The sequence below is a fragment of the Crocuta crocuta genome, unplaced genomic scaffold (genome assembly GCF_008692635.1).
Source record: "Crocuta crocuta isolate KB4526 unplaced genomic scaffold, BGI_CrCroc_1.0 scaffold4, whole genome shotgun sequence".
NCBI lineage: Eukaryota > Metazoa > Chordata > Mammalia > Carnivora > Hyaenidae > Crocuta > Crocuta crocuta.
This window is the reverse complement of record NW_027529996.1, coordinates 866,593-882,836: the sequence shown is the minus strand read 5'-3', so window position 1 is coordinate 882,836 and position 16,244 is coordinate 866,593. Positions and strand designations below refer to the sequence as shown.

At 35.7% G+C, this 16,244-nt stretch overlaps 1 protein-coding gene across 1 annotated transcript in view; it reads right to left on the bottom strand.

The window, feature by feature from the left end:
* OXCT1 (3-oxoacid CoA-transferase 1) overlaps positions 1 to 16,244 on the bottom strand; it is a 132,956-nt gene that overhangs the window by 38,422 nt on the left and 78,290 nt on the right. The window lies entirely within an intron of this gene.

The window sequence follows — 16,244 nt, the reverse complement described above, 5'->3', positions numbered from 1 at the left end:
TGATGCTCAATATCACCAGTCATCAAAAAATGCAAATCTAAACACAATGAAGTATCACCTCATACCTATTATCAAAAATCAAAAAAACGCACAAAAAACAAAAAGATAAGTGTTGACAAGGATGTGAACCCACTGGAACCTTATACACTACTGGTGGGAATGTAAAATGCTATATACCTGCTCATAAAACAGTATGGTAGTTTCCCAAAATTTAAAAATAGAACCACATGTGATTTAGCAATCCCACTCCGGAGTATATATCCAGAAAAACTGAAATCAGGATATCGAAGGGATATCTGCATTCCCATGTTCACTGAAGCATTATTCACAACAGCCAAGACAGAAAACAGTGTAAATGTCCACTGACAAATAAATAAAGATAATGTGGTGTGTACATACAATATTATTCAGCCTTTAAGAAGAAGCAAAGCTTGCCATGTGCTACAACATGGATAAACCTGGAAGATATTATACTAAGTACAATAAGCCAAATACTGCATAATTCCACTTACGTGAGGTGTCTAAATAGTCAAACTCATAAAAGCAGAGAGTAGAACCATGGTTGTCAGGGACTTAGGTAGAGTGGGAAGTTCAGAGCTGTTCAATGAGTATAGAGTTTGAGTTATCCAAGACGAAAAAAAAATTCTAGAGTAGAGATCTGCTGTACAACACTGTGCTTACAGTTAATAATACTGTATTGTGCACCTAAAATTTTAAGCGGGTAGATGTCATGTTAAGTGTTCTTACTATAATTAAAAAAAAGACAAATACCTCACCCTCACCCCCGAACAGCAACATAGCAATGTGTGTTTCTTAGTTCTGACAAATGTACCGAGGTAACAGATGATTATAATAATGAGGGAACTTGGGTGAGGGACTATGAAAATTCTTTGTGCTGTCTCAGAAACTTTTCTGTAAATCCAGTTATTCCAAAACACAGTCTATGTTTTAAAAAAATATCAGTATGTGGCCTGTTCCTGTGGTTTTTGTTTTTTCATCAAAATAAAAACAAAATGGAGATTAGCTCTGATTTCCCTCTGAGGGCCTCTCCTAATAGCTCTTTCAGCTTATTGTTAAAAAACTCTGCAAATACGAACTCCCTAAAAACAAGTAAATTTATGAGACTTAAGTGAATCTGTGCTTTGTTTACAGCTATAATCTGTTTTCCTGTTGTAAGTGAACTTTATTTTTTTGAAGAACCCAACACATACCAACACAGAGTACACTAGCATAAAGAAAGTCACAAGTTAGTACCTGGATAAAGATTAAGATGGTTCTGAGAATTGCATTATGTTAGCTTTTCCCGTTGTTGTTACTGTTATTGTTCTTCTAATTTGACTTTTTATTTTTACCTTTTGACCTTCCTCACCCATTTCTCATAGCTCCATCACCTACCTCTGGCAACCACCAGTCTGTTCTCTGCATCTATTAGCTTGCTTTTTGTTCTCTCTCTCTCTTTTCCTTCTTTCATTGCTTCCTTTCTTTCTTCCTCCCCGCCTCCTTCCTATCCGACCTCTCAATCTCTCTCTCTCTCTTTCTCTCTCTTTCTTTAGGTTCCACATATAAGATCATAACAGTATCTGTCTTAGTCTCACTTATTTCATTTAGCATAATGCCTTCAAGGTCCACCCACATTATCACAAACAGCAAGATTTCATATTTTATGGCTGAAAATATTATATCTATATTACAATTTCTTTACCCATCCATCCATTGATTGACACTTAGGTTGTTTCCCTATCTTGGGCGCTGTTACTAAACCTGAAATGAACATGGGGGTATTTTTGAGTTAGTGTTTTTGTTTTCTTCATTATAATACACAGAAAGAGATCTGCTCATTTATATGGTAGTTCCATTATTAATTTTTTGAGGAATCTCCATACTGCATTCTATAGTGGCTGTACCAGCTTGCATTCCCACCAACAGTGCACAAGGGCTCCCTTTCCTCCGCATCCTTGCCAACAACTGTTATTTCTTGTCCTTTTGATAGAAGTCATGCTAACAATATGTCACGGTGGTTTTGATTTGCATTTGCATTTCCCTGATGATTACTGATGTTGAGCATCTTTTCACATGTGTGTTGGCCACCTGTGTGTCTTTCTTTGGAAAAATATTTATTCAAACTTCTGCCCATTTTTAATCAGACTTTTATTTATTTATTTTTTGCTATGGGGTTGTAGATGTTCTTTATGTATTTTGGATATTAACTGCCTATCAGGTACATAATTTACAAATATCTCCCTCTTCATAGACTGTCTTTTCATTTTGTTGACAGTTTCCCAATAAAAAGACTTTACTATCCAACTTATTATTTTGATTAGCCTGTTCTAATGACAGCTTAGATTTCTGAGAAAGTACTTTAAAAAAAATCAAACATGGCAATGGGAACCATTTAAAACAATGTTCTGCAACTATATTATTATAAGTTTGTAAAATTAAGAATACAGACTAGACCTCTGTTCTATGATATATAAGCTATCATTTCTATCTTTTGCTATTGTTATTTCATTTTCTTATTATGGTTTACTTTTTCCATACTGGGCATCTTTTCATAAATACAATTTTATGAAGACAATTCCTCATTACCTAAACACAACTTGCAGAAAGTAAGTAGATAAAATTCAAGCTTTCCTTTACAAAAAGAGAAAAACCAACAAGAAAAAGTTAAATAAATTAACTGAAGTTATAGAACAAGTCAGAAAAAGAACTGGAGAAAGTCTTTCCCTGGTTTCCAGAAAGAGGTAATAGAATTCCCATATAAGATGTTTTCCATTCAAAAAATATCCATTATGGAATACTACATGGCAACGAAAAAGAATGAAATCTGCCATTTATAGCAACGTGGATGGAACTCAAGGGTATTATCTTAAGTGAAATAAGTCAGGCAGAGAAAGATACCATATGTTTTCACTCATGTGGAACTGGAGAAACTTAACAGAGGACCATAGAGGAGGGGAAGGGGGAAAAACAGTTGGGGAGAGGGAGGGAGGCAAACCATGAGAGACTCTTGAATACTGAGAACAAACTGAGGACTGATGGGGGGGAGCGGAAGGGGGTTGTTGGCATGGGGAAGGGCACTTGTTGGGATGAGCACTGGGTGTTATATGGAAACCAACTTGACAATAAACTATATTAAAAATATTTTTAAAAATATCCATTATGTTGAATTTATTGTACTATTTTTCTTTCTTATTGTTCCTAATCTGTTGGATGGTGTTAATAGATTTAGTTAAGACACAGATAGCAAGCACTATGTAGCCTCAGTTTAAACAACTTCTAAAAATATAGTCAGGTCCTTTAGGATAGAAATTACAAAACTTTCTAAATGTGCCTCTAAACAAAATGTGCATCTTTTACCAACCTGAAAGCTATGATTTAAAAAATTAAATTTCCTAAAAACTACATGATTATGAGAAATTACATTCAAGATGGAAATATGTTAACTGATAAAGTTTCTTGGTTCCAAAGTAATATTTATTTTTCATAAGGTTCTGAGAGTAAGAAAAGTGATTTTTTAAAGGAGCTATTCCTATTTCATTTGTGGATTAGCTTTTTGGGGTCTGATTATTTAGATGATATGCTATTTGTTTTCATGCTAAGGTACATTTATTTGGCCTTTATTATTTGATAATAAGAAGTACATGATCTTTACCAAAAGACCTAAATCATAGTAACAACACACCAATCAGAAATTCCTCATCCTATATTATTAATGTTAAAGGTTATAACTATTATCCCATCCAAAATGCAAAACAGATAAATGGCTAAAACGTGTCGAATCGCATATCCCTGATTTAAAGCTTATGAGTTTCCTTCAAAGGATTCTGTGCCAGGCCTTTGTGCAAAACATATTTACCCAATTGTAAAAAAAAAAAATTACTAATCTGTTTTCCATCCAATTTTTGTTGAATTTATTGGGTAAAATAAAGTTCAAAAACACTATCTGTCTCTTACTTAGGGAAATGCAATTATACTGACTGAGGAGGAAATAGAAAAGAGAAAGAAAACTCAATGTAAAATGCTGCTGATTTTGCCTGGCATTCTATTTAGATAGGGAAGGTATAAAAAGAGGGTAAGACATGTGATGGGAAACTGATATTCACTCAGTCTCAACTCCATATGCCTCTCATAATGTGAATTCACCAAGGAAATTCTAGGGTTTAAAGACATGTTGTTATACTATAAGACCTCCAATTAGAAGCCAAGTGCTCTGTCTAGTTCTCAACAATGGCCATGATCTGACCTGGCACTGTTCCTGAGGGTCTTACCAATACACATCCCAGTGCTAATATGATCAAATGCTGGAAGTTTTTCTAAAAAATTATGGAATCATGAGGCACCTGGGTGGCTCAGTCAGTTAAATGTCCGACTGCATAGAATGCAGTTTATCCAAAACTTCATAGAATGTCTAGGAGAATTCTAAAAATATATATACTAATAAGAGAATTTTAAAAGTGAATAAATACAAGATAAATTACAAAAAACAATAGTTTTCCTTTATTAGTAAGATCACTTAGAAATTGAAATGAAATATCCAGCTTGAAACATTGGCAGAAACTAAAATATAATTAGGAGTAAGTATAATGAAAGAGGTAAAATGAGACTTGAGTAAATGACAAAATAGGCCATAATCCTGGACACCAGAAGACAATATTTTAAGTCTATTATCTTATTCCTAAATCAACATATTTATGTTTAGTATACAGCAAGTTTTGCACAGTACCATCATTCACCCCTATTTTTACCATATTCACTACAAAAAAAAAGATTCTTCCTAAGGAGGAAGACTGTACTGGGTTTGTTCACTATTCTACCCACAGTGGTTGATACACTGAATCAAACAAACAAGCAAGCAAACAGACAACTCCTAATGAATTTGTTCAATAAAACCCATCTCATTCACAACATCTTAAAGAGCTGAGGTCTAGAAAGGTTAAGAGACTTCACAGAGACAGAGAAATGATTCAAAGTGTATTTTTAAAGAAAAATGGAAGGTTCTTTATATTTGGGTGTTGTATTTCAAAAGTAAACTTTTCCTCATATAATGGAAAAGATATTCCTCTTAGGCTATGAGACAGGAGAAATGAGCTCCAGGATTGGCTCAGTTACTAATTAGTTATGTGACCTGCGTCAGGTCACTTCAGTTTTCTGGATTCAAGCTCTCCATTAATAAAATTAGGGTGCTATATAGCTGGATGATTTTAAATTACATTCTTAATTCCTTACCATTAATGAGGTAACAGATTTGTAGTTTATAAAAGGAATCCTTATCTTTTAGAGATAATACTAAAATATTTGGGTATAGAATAATATATGTGGGCTTTGCTTCAAAATAATCTGGGGAAAAGAGGAAAGTGAATAGAAGTATAAATGAAACAAGATTGCCCACAATGGATAACTGTCTAAACTGGATTATGTGCATTTTACTATTCTATATTTGTATATATTTTAATATTTTCTCTAATAAAAAAATTTAATAAAAGTACTGACCAAAAATTATCTCTAAATGAAAAGAGTAAAGTAAGAAGTAAAGATTTCATCAACTAGAATAGCCAAGTCCAGTTATTTAGTAAAATTTAGTCTTTGAGATTCATTAGCCTTTAGTGGAAGGGTTATAGCGTCTTCAGCCCTTTAGCTTTATTCCCTGCTAAGTTATATTGGCAGCACCATTATTTATGAAATTACTAATAATGGGTTTCTAAGAGACCTCATCTATCAGTTTTAATGTTTCCTCCCTTTCTTTTAAGTGAGCTGTTTAATGAGAAGGGGCTGTTGAGTCATACAAATACATCACTAGCCACAGGGATAATAACTGAAAATATCAACCTTATTCATTGCTCATTATTATCTCTGTAAAGACAAGAAGAGAGGAGGAGGAGGAGGAGGAGAATATGACGACCAAACTCCCATTCTATGCATATTAATTTGCTTTCTGACACCAGAGAAGATGGAGGGTATATGATCAAAGAAATTCTTACAAGAGCAGGTGGGAGGCCAGGTAGCAACATGGCTTGGAATCAATCACCAGCTCATCTTTTTTTCAGTCTCTGGTTTGAATACATAGGAGTTCCAGTACATAGTCAAAGTTCTTAGGACTAAGTAGTTTTTCACAAAAACATTATATGCATCACAGCAAGGAGGGAAATATTTCCTTCCTCCAGAGCCAAAAACGACTCAGATAGCAATCAAAATACATTTAAGACCCCTGAGAATTGGTGTTTCCAAAAAGAAAAATCTATTTCACATTCTCACGTCCCTTTGCCTACTTAAAAGATTAACACTGGGGGGTACCTAGGCTGAGTAAGCTGACTGGCCAATGAATTTGCTATTGTTCCTTTCTGATCTTACTTTTTTTTTTTAACTTCTATTTAGGATTTGTTTGCAATGATTCCAATATTTCTACAGTTATGTTTCAATTTTCCCATTTAAGAAATATTAAAAGCTCAAACTATAAAAATCCTAGGAGACCTGAACTCTTCCAAAGAACTCCTCAGTTGGTACACTATAAAAAACAAAATGGTAAATAAAATGGATAAGATACTTCATACATGAGATTTATGTTATTTATATGTGATTAGGTAATGGAAACTTTAGAGATTAAGTGAGAGCTCAAAAAAATGATAAAATGCAGAAAAAGGAACATGCAAATGCTTAACCCAGCACCTTTCAAAACCCCAGGTGAAATTAACATCATGTATACAGCATGTATCCTTCCTGTTGCAATAGGCTTTATCTCACACAAAAAAACCCCCAATAACTTCTTTATCAAGTTTACAGAAATGCTATAAGGATATTTCTTTATTTTGCAATAGTTTTACTTCCATCATGAAAGGCATTAGTTAAATACTTCCCAAAAGAACCTTGTGGTAGAATACAAAATACATAAGATCAAAGGAAACTACGATCAAATCCCTACTTTGTAACTTGGATACATTATAAACTTGAATAGTTAACTCCTGATCTGTCTCTTCATCTATAATAACATATATTTAATTCTCAATGTTCTGTAAGGATTAAACGACAATAAATGTACCTGGCCAATGACATGTGAGTAATAGCTATTAGTTCCTTCCTTCTAAAAATATTAAATTTATCATTTAGCTGTGGCTTTTAAACTTTAATCATAGCTTTTAATCACCAACAGTATCCTCCAAGTAAGAGGTAAATGCTTTATAAAACTAATGCATCAAATATGTTAGCCTATAAATATACTTTTAGTCTGAAAAATACTTGATGTAAACAACAAAACTAGGGATTAATTTTCAACACGTTTTCCAGATAGTCACAGATAAAAAGTATTTCTGAATAACTAAATATAGGACCCCAAAACAGAGCAGTAATAAACAGCTTATGTTTCTAATAAACTTCACTAATATTAACTTGCCTTTTTAGAAATATATGCTCATATGTTAAATTGCTGTACCAGAAGGAATTATTCTTTCTCTTGGAAATTTTGCAAGCATTAAATGGGTCTAAACTGGCATCGGAAGTAAAGGTCCATCCACTGGGTCAGAGCTGTTTTGTTTTGCTTTTGTTTTTGGATACTCCACCTTCCCCTTCCTCCTCTTCCCCCCACCCCCTGCTAACTAGGGGGTCAGTGCAGTTTTTATTCCCCAGTTAGAATAAGCAGAGCTTGGCTAGGTTCTTCCATGGTCCTCTCTTCTGTGTAGGGCAGCTGGGAAACCGGGTAAGCTGGAGGACCACCCTAATGTACAGGCATCACAGATGGAAGACACCCCCACATATATGAAGGCTTAGGTGAATATGAACTCAGAGGAAGACATAATGGCAGCAAGGAAAACAGTGGTAGTAACCAGATATTAAACTGGGACTTCTTTTATCTTGCTTTTGATGGATATACAAGTGTGACAGCTAGGAGATACCAGCATCTAAGATAGATCTCAGAAGCAGAGTTTACAAAGAAAATGGTCAAAAACAAGTTCCAAGATTTTTGGCATGCCTGGCAAGACCAAGGAGTACAGCTGGCCACAGCAGACGATTGTGTGTGAAGGACTTTGAAGAGAAGCACAGTGGGGTCCTACTCCCTCTGCCCCAGCAACCAAGGGCAGGGTCAAGTGTATACCGGTTCTCACTCAACTGACCACACAGCCTGTATGACAACTCCACAGCATCTTGCCTCCAGGAGAAGGGTCAGGACACAATGAGGGAATGGCACACCTAACTTCTACCTGAGAAAGCTCAAGTGACTGTTTTGGGGGATGTAACTACATGCCTACCACCGAAAGTGAATAAGAAATGCGGGAGTGCTTCCCAGGTGTGGGTCATAAGAAGGCAAGTCTAAAGATATTTTAACATTTTCTCAACAAGATGCCACACAAGGGAGAATGTGTGAAGTGGACCACAGGAAAGCCAGGAGCTGCAAGGGAAGCATCCAGGCACTGTCCTTCAGAGCGGGTGCTGCAGAAGGGGGTCTCCAAAGACCCCCCTCCCCCCAACACACACAGAAAATGGAATCAGCTTTCTCTGCAATGACCAGAGAGCAGGGAACCAACTCATAGCATTACCAGCCATGTGAGAACTTTCCCACCCTATTTCTTCATCTTCCCATTCTCCTGCATTTTTAGCTAGGCAGGTGCCAAACAGTGAACTGGGGAAGAAGGTGAGTGAAGAAAGAACCCAAAGACCACCACACAACCTTTCCCAAATGCAGGCAGCCAGTTCCGCCTATAGTTGGGGAGCCAGAGAGAGAGGAGATGCACTGCTTTTAAATGTATCCTGAAGCAATGGTCACTATTTTGAACTCGACTGTAATTCTTGAATCAAAACAGCGTTGGTGAATTAAACTGACCCAGTGACAGTTATTATATTATTGGAGAATGAGCTGAAATGTCATTTCAGAAGGAGAACTTCCCTAACTACATAAAGTTAAAGACACCACAGGAGATAAAAATAGCTTGTGGTTTTTTTTTAAAGGTTTTTTTAATGTTTTATTTATTTCTGATAAAGAGAGAGAGAGAGAGAGAGAGCGAGTGCATGAGCAGGGGAGGGTCAGAGAGAGAGAGGGAGACACAGAATCTGAAACAGGCTCCAGGCTCTGAGCTAGCTGTCAGCACAGAGCCCGATGCGGGGCTCCAACCCACAAACCGTGAGATCATGACCTGAGCTGAAGTTGGATGCTTAACCGACTTAGCCACCCAGGTGCCCCAAATAACTTGTGTTTTTATTTCATCCCACGTGTAGAGCTTGTTCAACATACTGGATACAGAACACACACACACACACACACACACACACACGCTTCTTACAGCTGGTCTGTTAAGACACATTCACAAACACTGAGAACAGACACCATTAAGGTGATCTTTAAAAGTAGCAAAGATAGCAGCACTGGAACAATATTTGATAAGAGATAATAACTGCTAAAAGCCAAAAGGAAGGCCTCCAGAACAAAGGAGAGGAGTAGTAAGAGCTCCTTCAGAGGAGTAAGGCTCTGCTGGCTTTTTAAACAGTCACATATGGCAGTTTTTAAAGAAATGCAAAATGAAAGAATAGAAAAAAATACCAGCATTGGTTAATAGAATGAAAACAGTGTGAGTGTGAATTGGGATAGTTTTTCTGGACCATAATTCATTATGCATCAGAAACCCTAAAAAATTGGCCAAGGTATTCTACTTCTGGGGATTTATACTAAGAAAATCATCCAAGAAATACATAAAGACCTAAGTTGAAAAATATTATTAATGGTATGAAACAATACAAGAAAAAGTTGCTTTCAGATATTAGCAAACAGGGAGCACAGGACTGTGATCTCTGACAGAAGGAAAGCCAATGAGATGGGCCTACAATTGCCCCAGCCGACTGCCTGGAGAGAGGAACCCAGTCCAGAGAGAGAGACCCAGGTGGTCAATCTGAACCCAGCAGAATTACTGGATCCCAAGTCAACTGGAATTTGACTAGAGATCTCAAAATACCAGAACAGAGGCTGCTACACAGAGCTCGCAAGATTTGCAAAGGATTCACCTCAAGCCTTTGGCAGAGTACTGATGTGTGTATACACGAGAAGAAATTATTCAAGGCCTGGAAAAGAACCACTAGGAAATATTAAGCAAAAAATGTCCAGAACTCATGCAGGTCTGGGAACAATTCACATTCCTACTACCCAGAGGGAAAAGGCCTCATAATACATGGTGGAGTCTTCAAAAGGAAATCACTTTAGTAGTGGGGCTAATTACACTGAAACTAGAGGCTTTTCTCAACTAACTTTAACAAAGTTGAAAAGCAAATATTGAAGGAAACAACTGGAGTGACATCCTTAAGATATGCACTGCAAGAAACATTAAAGGACATCCTTCAAGAGGGAGGAAAATAACATCAGAAGGCAATCTGGATCAATGTAAAGGAAAAGAGCAGGAAAGAGCAAATATGTTGGGAAATAAACAAAATATATAACTTTTATATATAAATTATACTATATAATAAAATTTAAAAAACATACTTTTTTTTCTTATTTTCAATCTCATTAAAAGAGAATTGGCTATTTAGAACAAAAATCATAAAGTATCATGGGGCTTAAAACACATGCAGAATAAAATCTATGACCAACAGCAGCATAGGATAAGGGCAGAGAATAAAAGTTTACAGTTGTATGGTTCTTACATTATATGTACAGTGATAAAATAATACTTAAAGTAGACTGTGATAAATAAAAGATGTGTATTATAAATTCCAGAGGAACCACTGGGGGAAAAGAAAAAGAAAAGAAATCAATAGTGAAGATAAAATGGAATCATAAGGAATATTTAGTTGATCTAAAAGAAAACAGAGAAATGAAAATTCAGATTGCAAATGGGGGAAAAATCATATGCCGATAGATTTAAACCCAACCAGGTTGATAATCACATAAATGTAAATGGCCTAAATCTCCAATTAAAGGTCACAGATTATAAAACTGGATAAAAGAACAAAACCTAACTATATTAACTACAAAACTCACTTAAAGACATTAATAGGTTGCAGGTAGAAGAATGGAAAAAAAATACCATGCAGAGTGAATATATTAATATCAGACAGTAGATTCCAGAATATGAAATATTATCAGAGATAAAGTACAATATAATAATAGAAGTTAATTTGTTAAACGAGCATAACAATTTTAATTGTGTACTAATACAACTAATAATGGAATTCTAAAATTTACAAAGCAAAAGGTGATACAACTGAAGTTAGAAGTTGACAAATCCACAATTATAGTTGAAGATTTCATTACTCCTCTCTCAGTAAGTGACAGGATATATAAAACATGAAGGCTATCTACCAACTTGACCTAACTGAGTTATAGAACACTCTACCCAACAAGAGCAGAATATACATTCTTTTCTAGTGCAGCTGGAACAGTCACTAAGATAGACTATATTTAGGCCATAAATAAATTTCAAATTCAAAAGGATGGAAACTATATAAAGTATGTCCTCTGACCTCAAGATAATTTAAACTAGAGATCAACACAAACTCTTGTGTTGATTGATCACCAAATGTCTGGAAATTAAATGACATACTTCCAAATAACCAATAAGTCACAGAAAAAAAAATCACACGGGAGATGAGTAAATAGTTTGAAGAGAAAATGAAAATAAAAACACAATATATAAAAATTTGTGGATGTCACTAATACAGCATTTAGAAATTTATAACATTGCATGCTTATATTAGAAAAGAAGAAAGGTTTCAAATTAATGATCTAAGGCAGGAGTTGGCAAACTCTTCTGTAAAGTGTGAAATGGTGTTTTAGACCGACATGCATACAGTCTCTGTTGCCACAGAGCATCTACAGGTAATACATAAAGCAACAGATATGGCTGTGTTCCTGTAAAACTTTACTTCAAAAAGAGGTGGTGGGCCAGAATCAGCACATGGGCTGATCCCTACTAGAACATCAGCTCCATGAACACAGAGAATTTCATCTGTTTTGCTAACTGTTGCATCATCAAGAGGCAAGAACAGTGTGTGGCCCTTAAAACTTGCCTAATAAATATTTGTTGAATGAACTAATTTAATCCCCATAACAAGCATAGGAGTTAAACATTAAAATTTTATAAATGAGTTTACCAGGATAAAATGATCTGCCATACCACCGGTAAGTGACAGAATCAGTATTTAAGCATAGGTCTGTCTACTTCCAAAGTTCGGTACACTGTCCACCTCATTACTGACAAAACGGCATGGCCAAAGCATTACTGAATAATTATAAAAGCATAATACCACACATACATATTTTCTCCATCATCTTCCTTACCCATAGTTTGTAGTTTCCTGAGCCTTAGGGCCAAATAAATAAGACCAATATACATTAAATCCATATCTATATCTGTACCTATGTTTATATCTTTATTCTTACTTTAATCTCTATATTTTTATATCTGTATCTATAGATTTAATATTTGGACTACACTTGATGCAATTAAACCACTAGATTGAATCTTTTAACTTTTAAACTTTTTCCTACGTTTACTGAGATATAATTGACATAACATTGTTTAAATCCTGAACACAAAATGCCTTAATTGTACAAGTCAGAAGACTACAGTTAACTTACTTAAAAAAGACACAGGTAGAATATGAAACCAATTTTAGGCACTCAGACATGTAGCATACGTGAGTATATCAATTTGTATTTCTTCTTTTTTAAATGCATAAAGAAATTTTAAAATGTGAGGGAAAAACAAACATAAAACATCCTGTTCTCCTTTGCCTTAAGAATCCCTCATCAAAAATAAAAAAAAAAAAATTCCCTCGTTTCACTTCTCCCCACACAGGAACAAGCCCTGGCTGTTGTGTTGCTCACACACAGCCTCGATGTCCGGCAGGCCCCTGTTGTAGGCTTTCAGGATCCAGTTCCATCGCTGCTCACACACATCTGCTTCCCTTCACAAGTCAATAATCTATGGCAGCTGTTTTCTAAAAATAGGCACTAGGAAAGCCAGAGAAGTTCTGAATGCAGATTCAACGGGCTGCACATCTGTCCATGTTTTTGTAGCTTGCCTGGGGTTTTACCGTCATCATGATAATCAGGGAACTCAAAGGAGCCAACTACTATTGTGTCGCATTTTCTCTCTTCCGATGCTTGGGGCAGAATTTTTAAAAAATCTGTGTAGAGGAGACCGACACTGCATACTAAGAAGCTATTAAAGGATAAGACAAACAGCATCCATACCATTTGCCTGCCTTAAAAGCTTAATGTTTACTGTAATCTGACATTGTGATGATGGATGGGAACACCATGATGCAGAGAATCTCAAGGCTTTACAACCATTGAAAGATTATTCAACTCACTAAAAAGATAAAAGTAAATGAAAAATGATATAATAAAGCTGAACTTTGCAGCTTCTCAACTGCCAGATCTTGCAATAAAAATATATCTAAATTTTAATAATCAACATAAATCTTCAAGAAAAAAGAAACAGATTGCTCCCTGAAACTATAAAGAGGCTAGACTGTACCTTATCCATAACCAATAAGAACCAGAAATGTGTCCTCAAAGGGCTTAATTTTGGGTACTTGAACATGAACTAAGGATAAGCAAGGTAGTATTAGTGTAAAATATAGTCTTGCTTACATCGGTGTAATTTAAAGCAAATATTCCTTTTTTAATATTAAACAATAGAGGAATGAAGGAGATAAAAATAATAGCTACTATTTATGGAGTGCTTTTAGTGGCCACTTTAATTTTTGTCTCAATTAATCCTAACAAAAATATGTACTCCAGATTGTATGATTTGTTAGAGGGAGAACTGAAATTCAAATCAAATTTATTACAAAGTGAAGTTCACGGTCTTGATTCAAGCTCTTCTGCATTCAAAAGAATCCAAAACATACACTATGCATCACATATAAAGAATCCAAGAAGTGATTAGCAGTTATTAAAGGAAAACAAGAAAAGCTCATCAGAAATGGCCTTACCAACTTCCATTACCAAAAGACTGGAAGCAGATACAGAACATTTTTTATGCTTAGTTGTTTTCCTTCAGAACTCCAGAGTTCTCCATTACTGCCTCACTAGCTCTAGTCATTTGGAAATGCATGAGCTCCAATTATATTAAGAATATTTATAAAGTTAACAAACATTGACTTTTTTAAATGACTCACAGGAATCTCCACAGGATATGCAAAAATGGGATATATGTTGAAGAAAATCTTTCCAGAAAAAAAAAAAGGGGCAGGCACCTGGGTGGCTCAGTTGGTTAAGCATCTGACTTCAGCTCAGGTCATGAATTCATAGCTTGTGAGTTCGAGCCCTGGGTCGGGCTCTGTGCTGACAGCTCAGAGCCTGGAGCTTGCTTCGGATTCTGTGTCCCTCTCTTGCTCTGCCCCTCACCCACTCATGCTCTGTCTCTCTCTCTCTCTCACGGATAAATAAAACATTAAAAAACTTTTTAAAAATCTTTCCTACAAATGACAGCTGTACTCTGTGCAAGCTTCCAGCCTCACTATGTGCTAAACCACAATATAAAAAAGACATACACTGATTTTTAAAAGATGCCCATGTTCCTTGAAGGCAATGTGTTGAACATATCAGGACCACTGTGCAAACTGATTTCAAAACTTGGTAATAGTCTATAGAGATACAGATATATTTAAAACTCTACTGTTTCTATTCATAGTAACTAATTCTATTCCCTTCTCTGCCAGGTACCCCCAATTTTCCTTCTTGTCAAATAATCACCCATTTATTTAGCTTGTACTATGTTGTCAAGCTCTATGATATATACTTTGTATACATGATATCATTTATTTCTTTATATAATCCTATATAGTAGGTAGTATTATATCATTCTCATTTTACAGATGAAGAAAAAGTAGGCAACTGCCTCAGTTACACTGCTAGCAAGGGACAAAAATTGGATTTCAACCCAGTTCTATCTCACTCTGGGGCCCATGCTCTCATCCATGGAGCTATGAGAGGCAGATGGGATGCCAGAAATAATCTAATCTCAAATCCTCATTTTATAGATAGGGATGCTTTAACCCAAAGTTTAAGTGACATGTTCAAGGTCACACTTTAATTACTGGGTAGAGTCAGGGCTAGAACCCAGAGCTTACTTTGTTATGCTCCTTCTAATTATCCCATGTGGCCTTTTTCTAAAAATTTGAAAATAGAAATGTATTTTGATTCTCTACACAAGTAAGTATTCCCATAAACCGTCAATCTGATTCGCTGTACAATATCCAGGAGTTCCTGATTTCTCTGAAGCCTCCAAAGGTTGCTAACTCTTATAACCATGGCTGATTTAGAATGATGAACATTTTTAAAGTAAAATAACATATACTCCATAACTTGCTAGGGTTCTTACTATTAGTGGTTCAATGATGTTTCTCCTTTACATTTTATTTATTTTTTAATTATTATCACTGTAAGTAAATGTTATTCCCAATGTGGGGCTCAAACACACAACCCCAAAATCAAGAGTCACATGCTCTACCCAATAAGCCAGCCAGGTGCCTCTCTCCCTTACATTTTAAATTTGATTTACGATCATTCTTTAATATGCTGGTTCTCAAACCTGGCTACATATGGTAATCACCAAGGTNCGGGGGGAGGGGGGAAGGGGGATGATGGGCATGGAGGAGGGCACCTGTGGGGATGACCCCTGGGTGTTACATGGAAACCAACTTGACAGTAAACTATTTAAAAGAAATGCCCAGTGCCTAGGCTATGTCCCGCATTAGTTAAACTGAAAACTCTGGGAGTGGGCTCTAGGCATCAATATTTTTTAAAATGCTCAGGTGATTCTAAAATGGAATCAAGTCTCAGAACCAGGGTTTTAATTCTTCAAACCTTAAAATAACATTTCACGGTATATTAGATCAAAAGAGCTAAAGACAATCTCTAACACTGTCATCAACTATATTAATCCACCATCCTCAAAAAATTACTAGAGGAAAATATCTAAGTGAATTCAGAAAAACTCTCTAATCACAGAACACCAGCATCAGTTAAACAAATTCCTTTTAGGTGATGATACAGAAAAACACACGGACATCCTTAAGTACACATACAGAAAGAGTAACCTGAGACACCAGCCAAAATGAGCTCACAACCATGGACACGTACTCATCGTTGTTTCCACAAACACATCACAAAGTAACAAACCACACTCATAAATTAAGTCAGCTGATTACAGTCCTTTTCAAAGCTAATTTTACGCTTTTTCCCTGATTTAGGTGATTAGTAAATAAAAACTGTTTGCATTTCAAACACGTTTAAATATCACAAGTTTTATATTCCA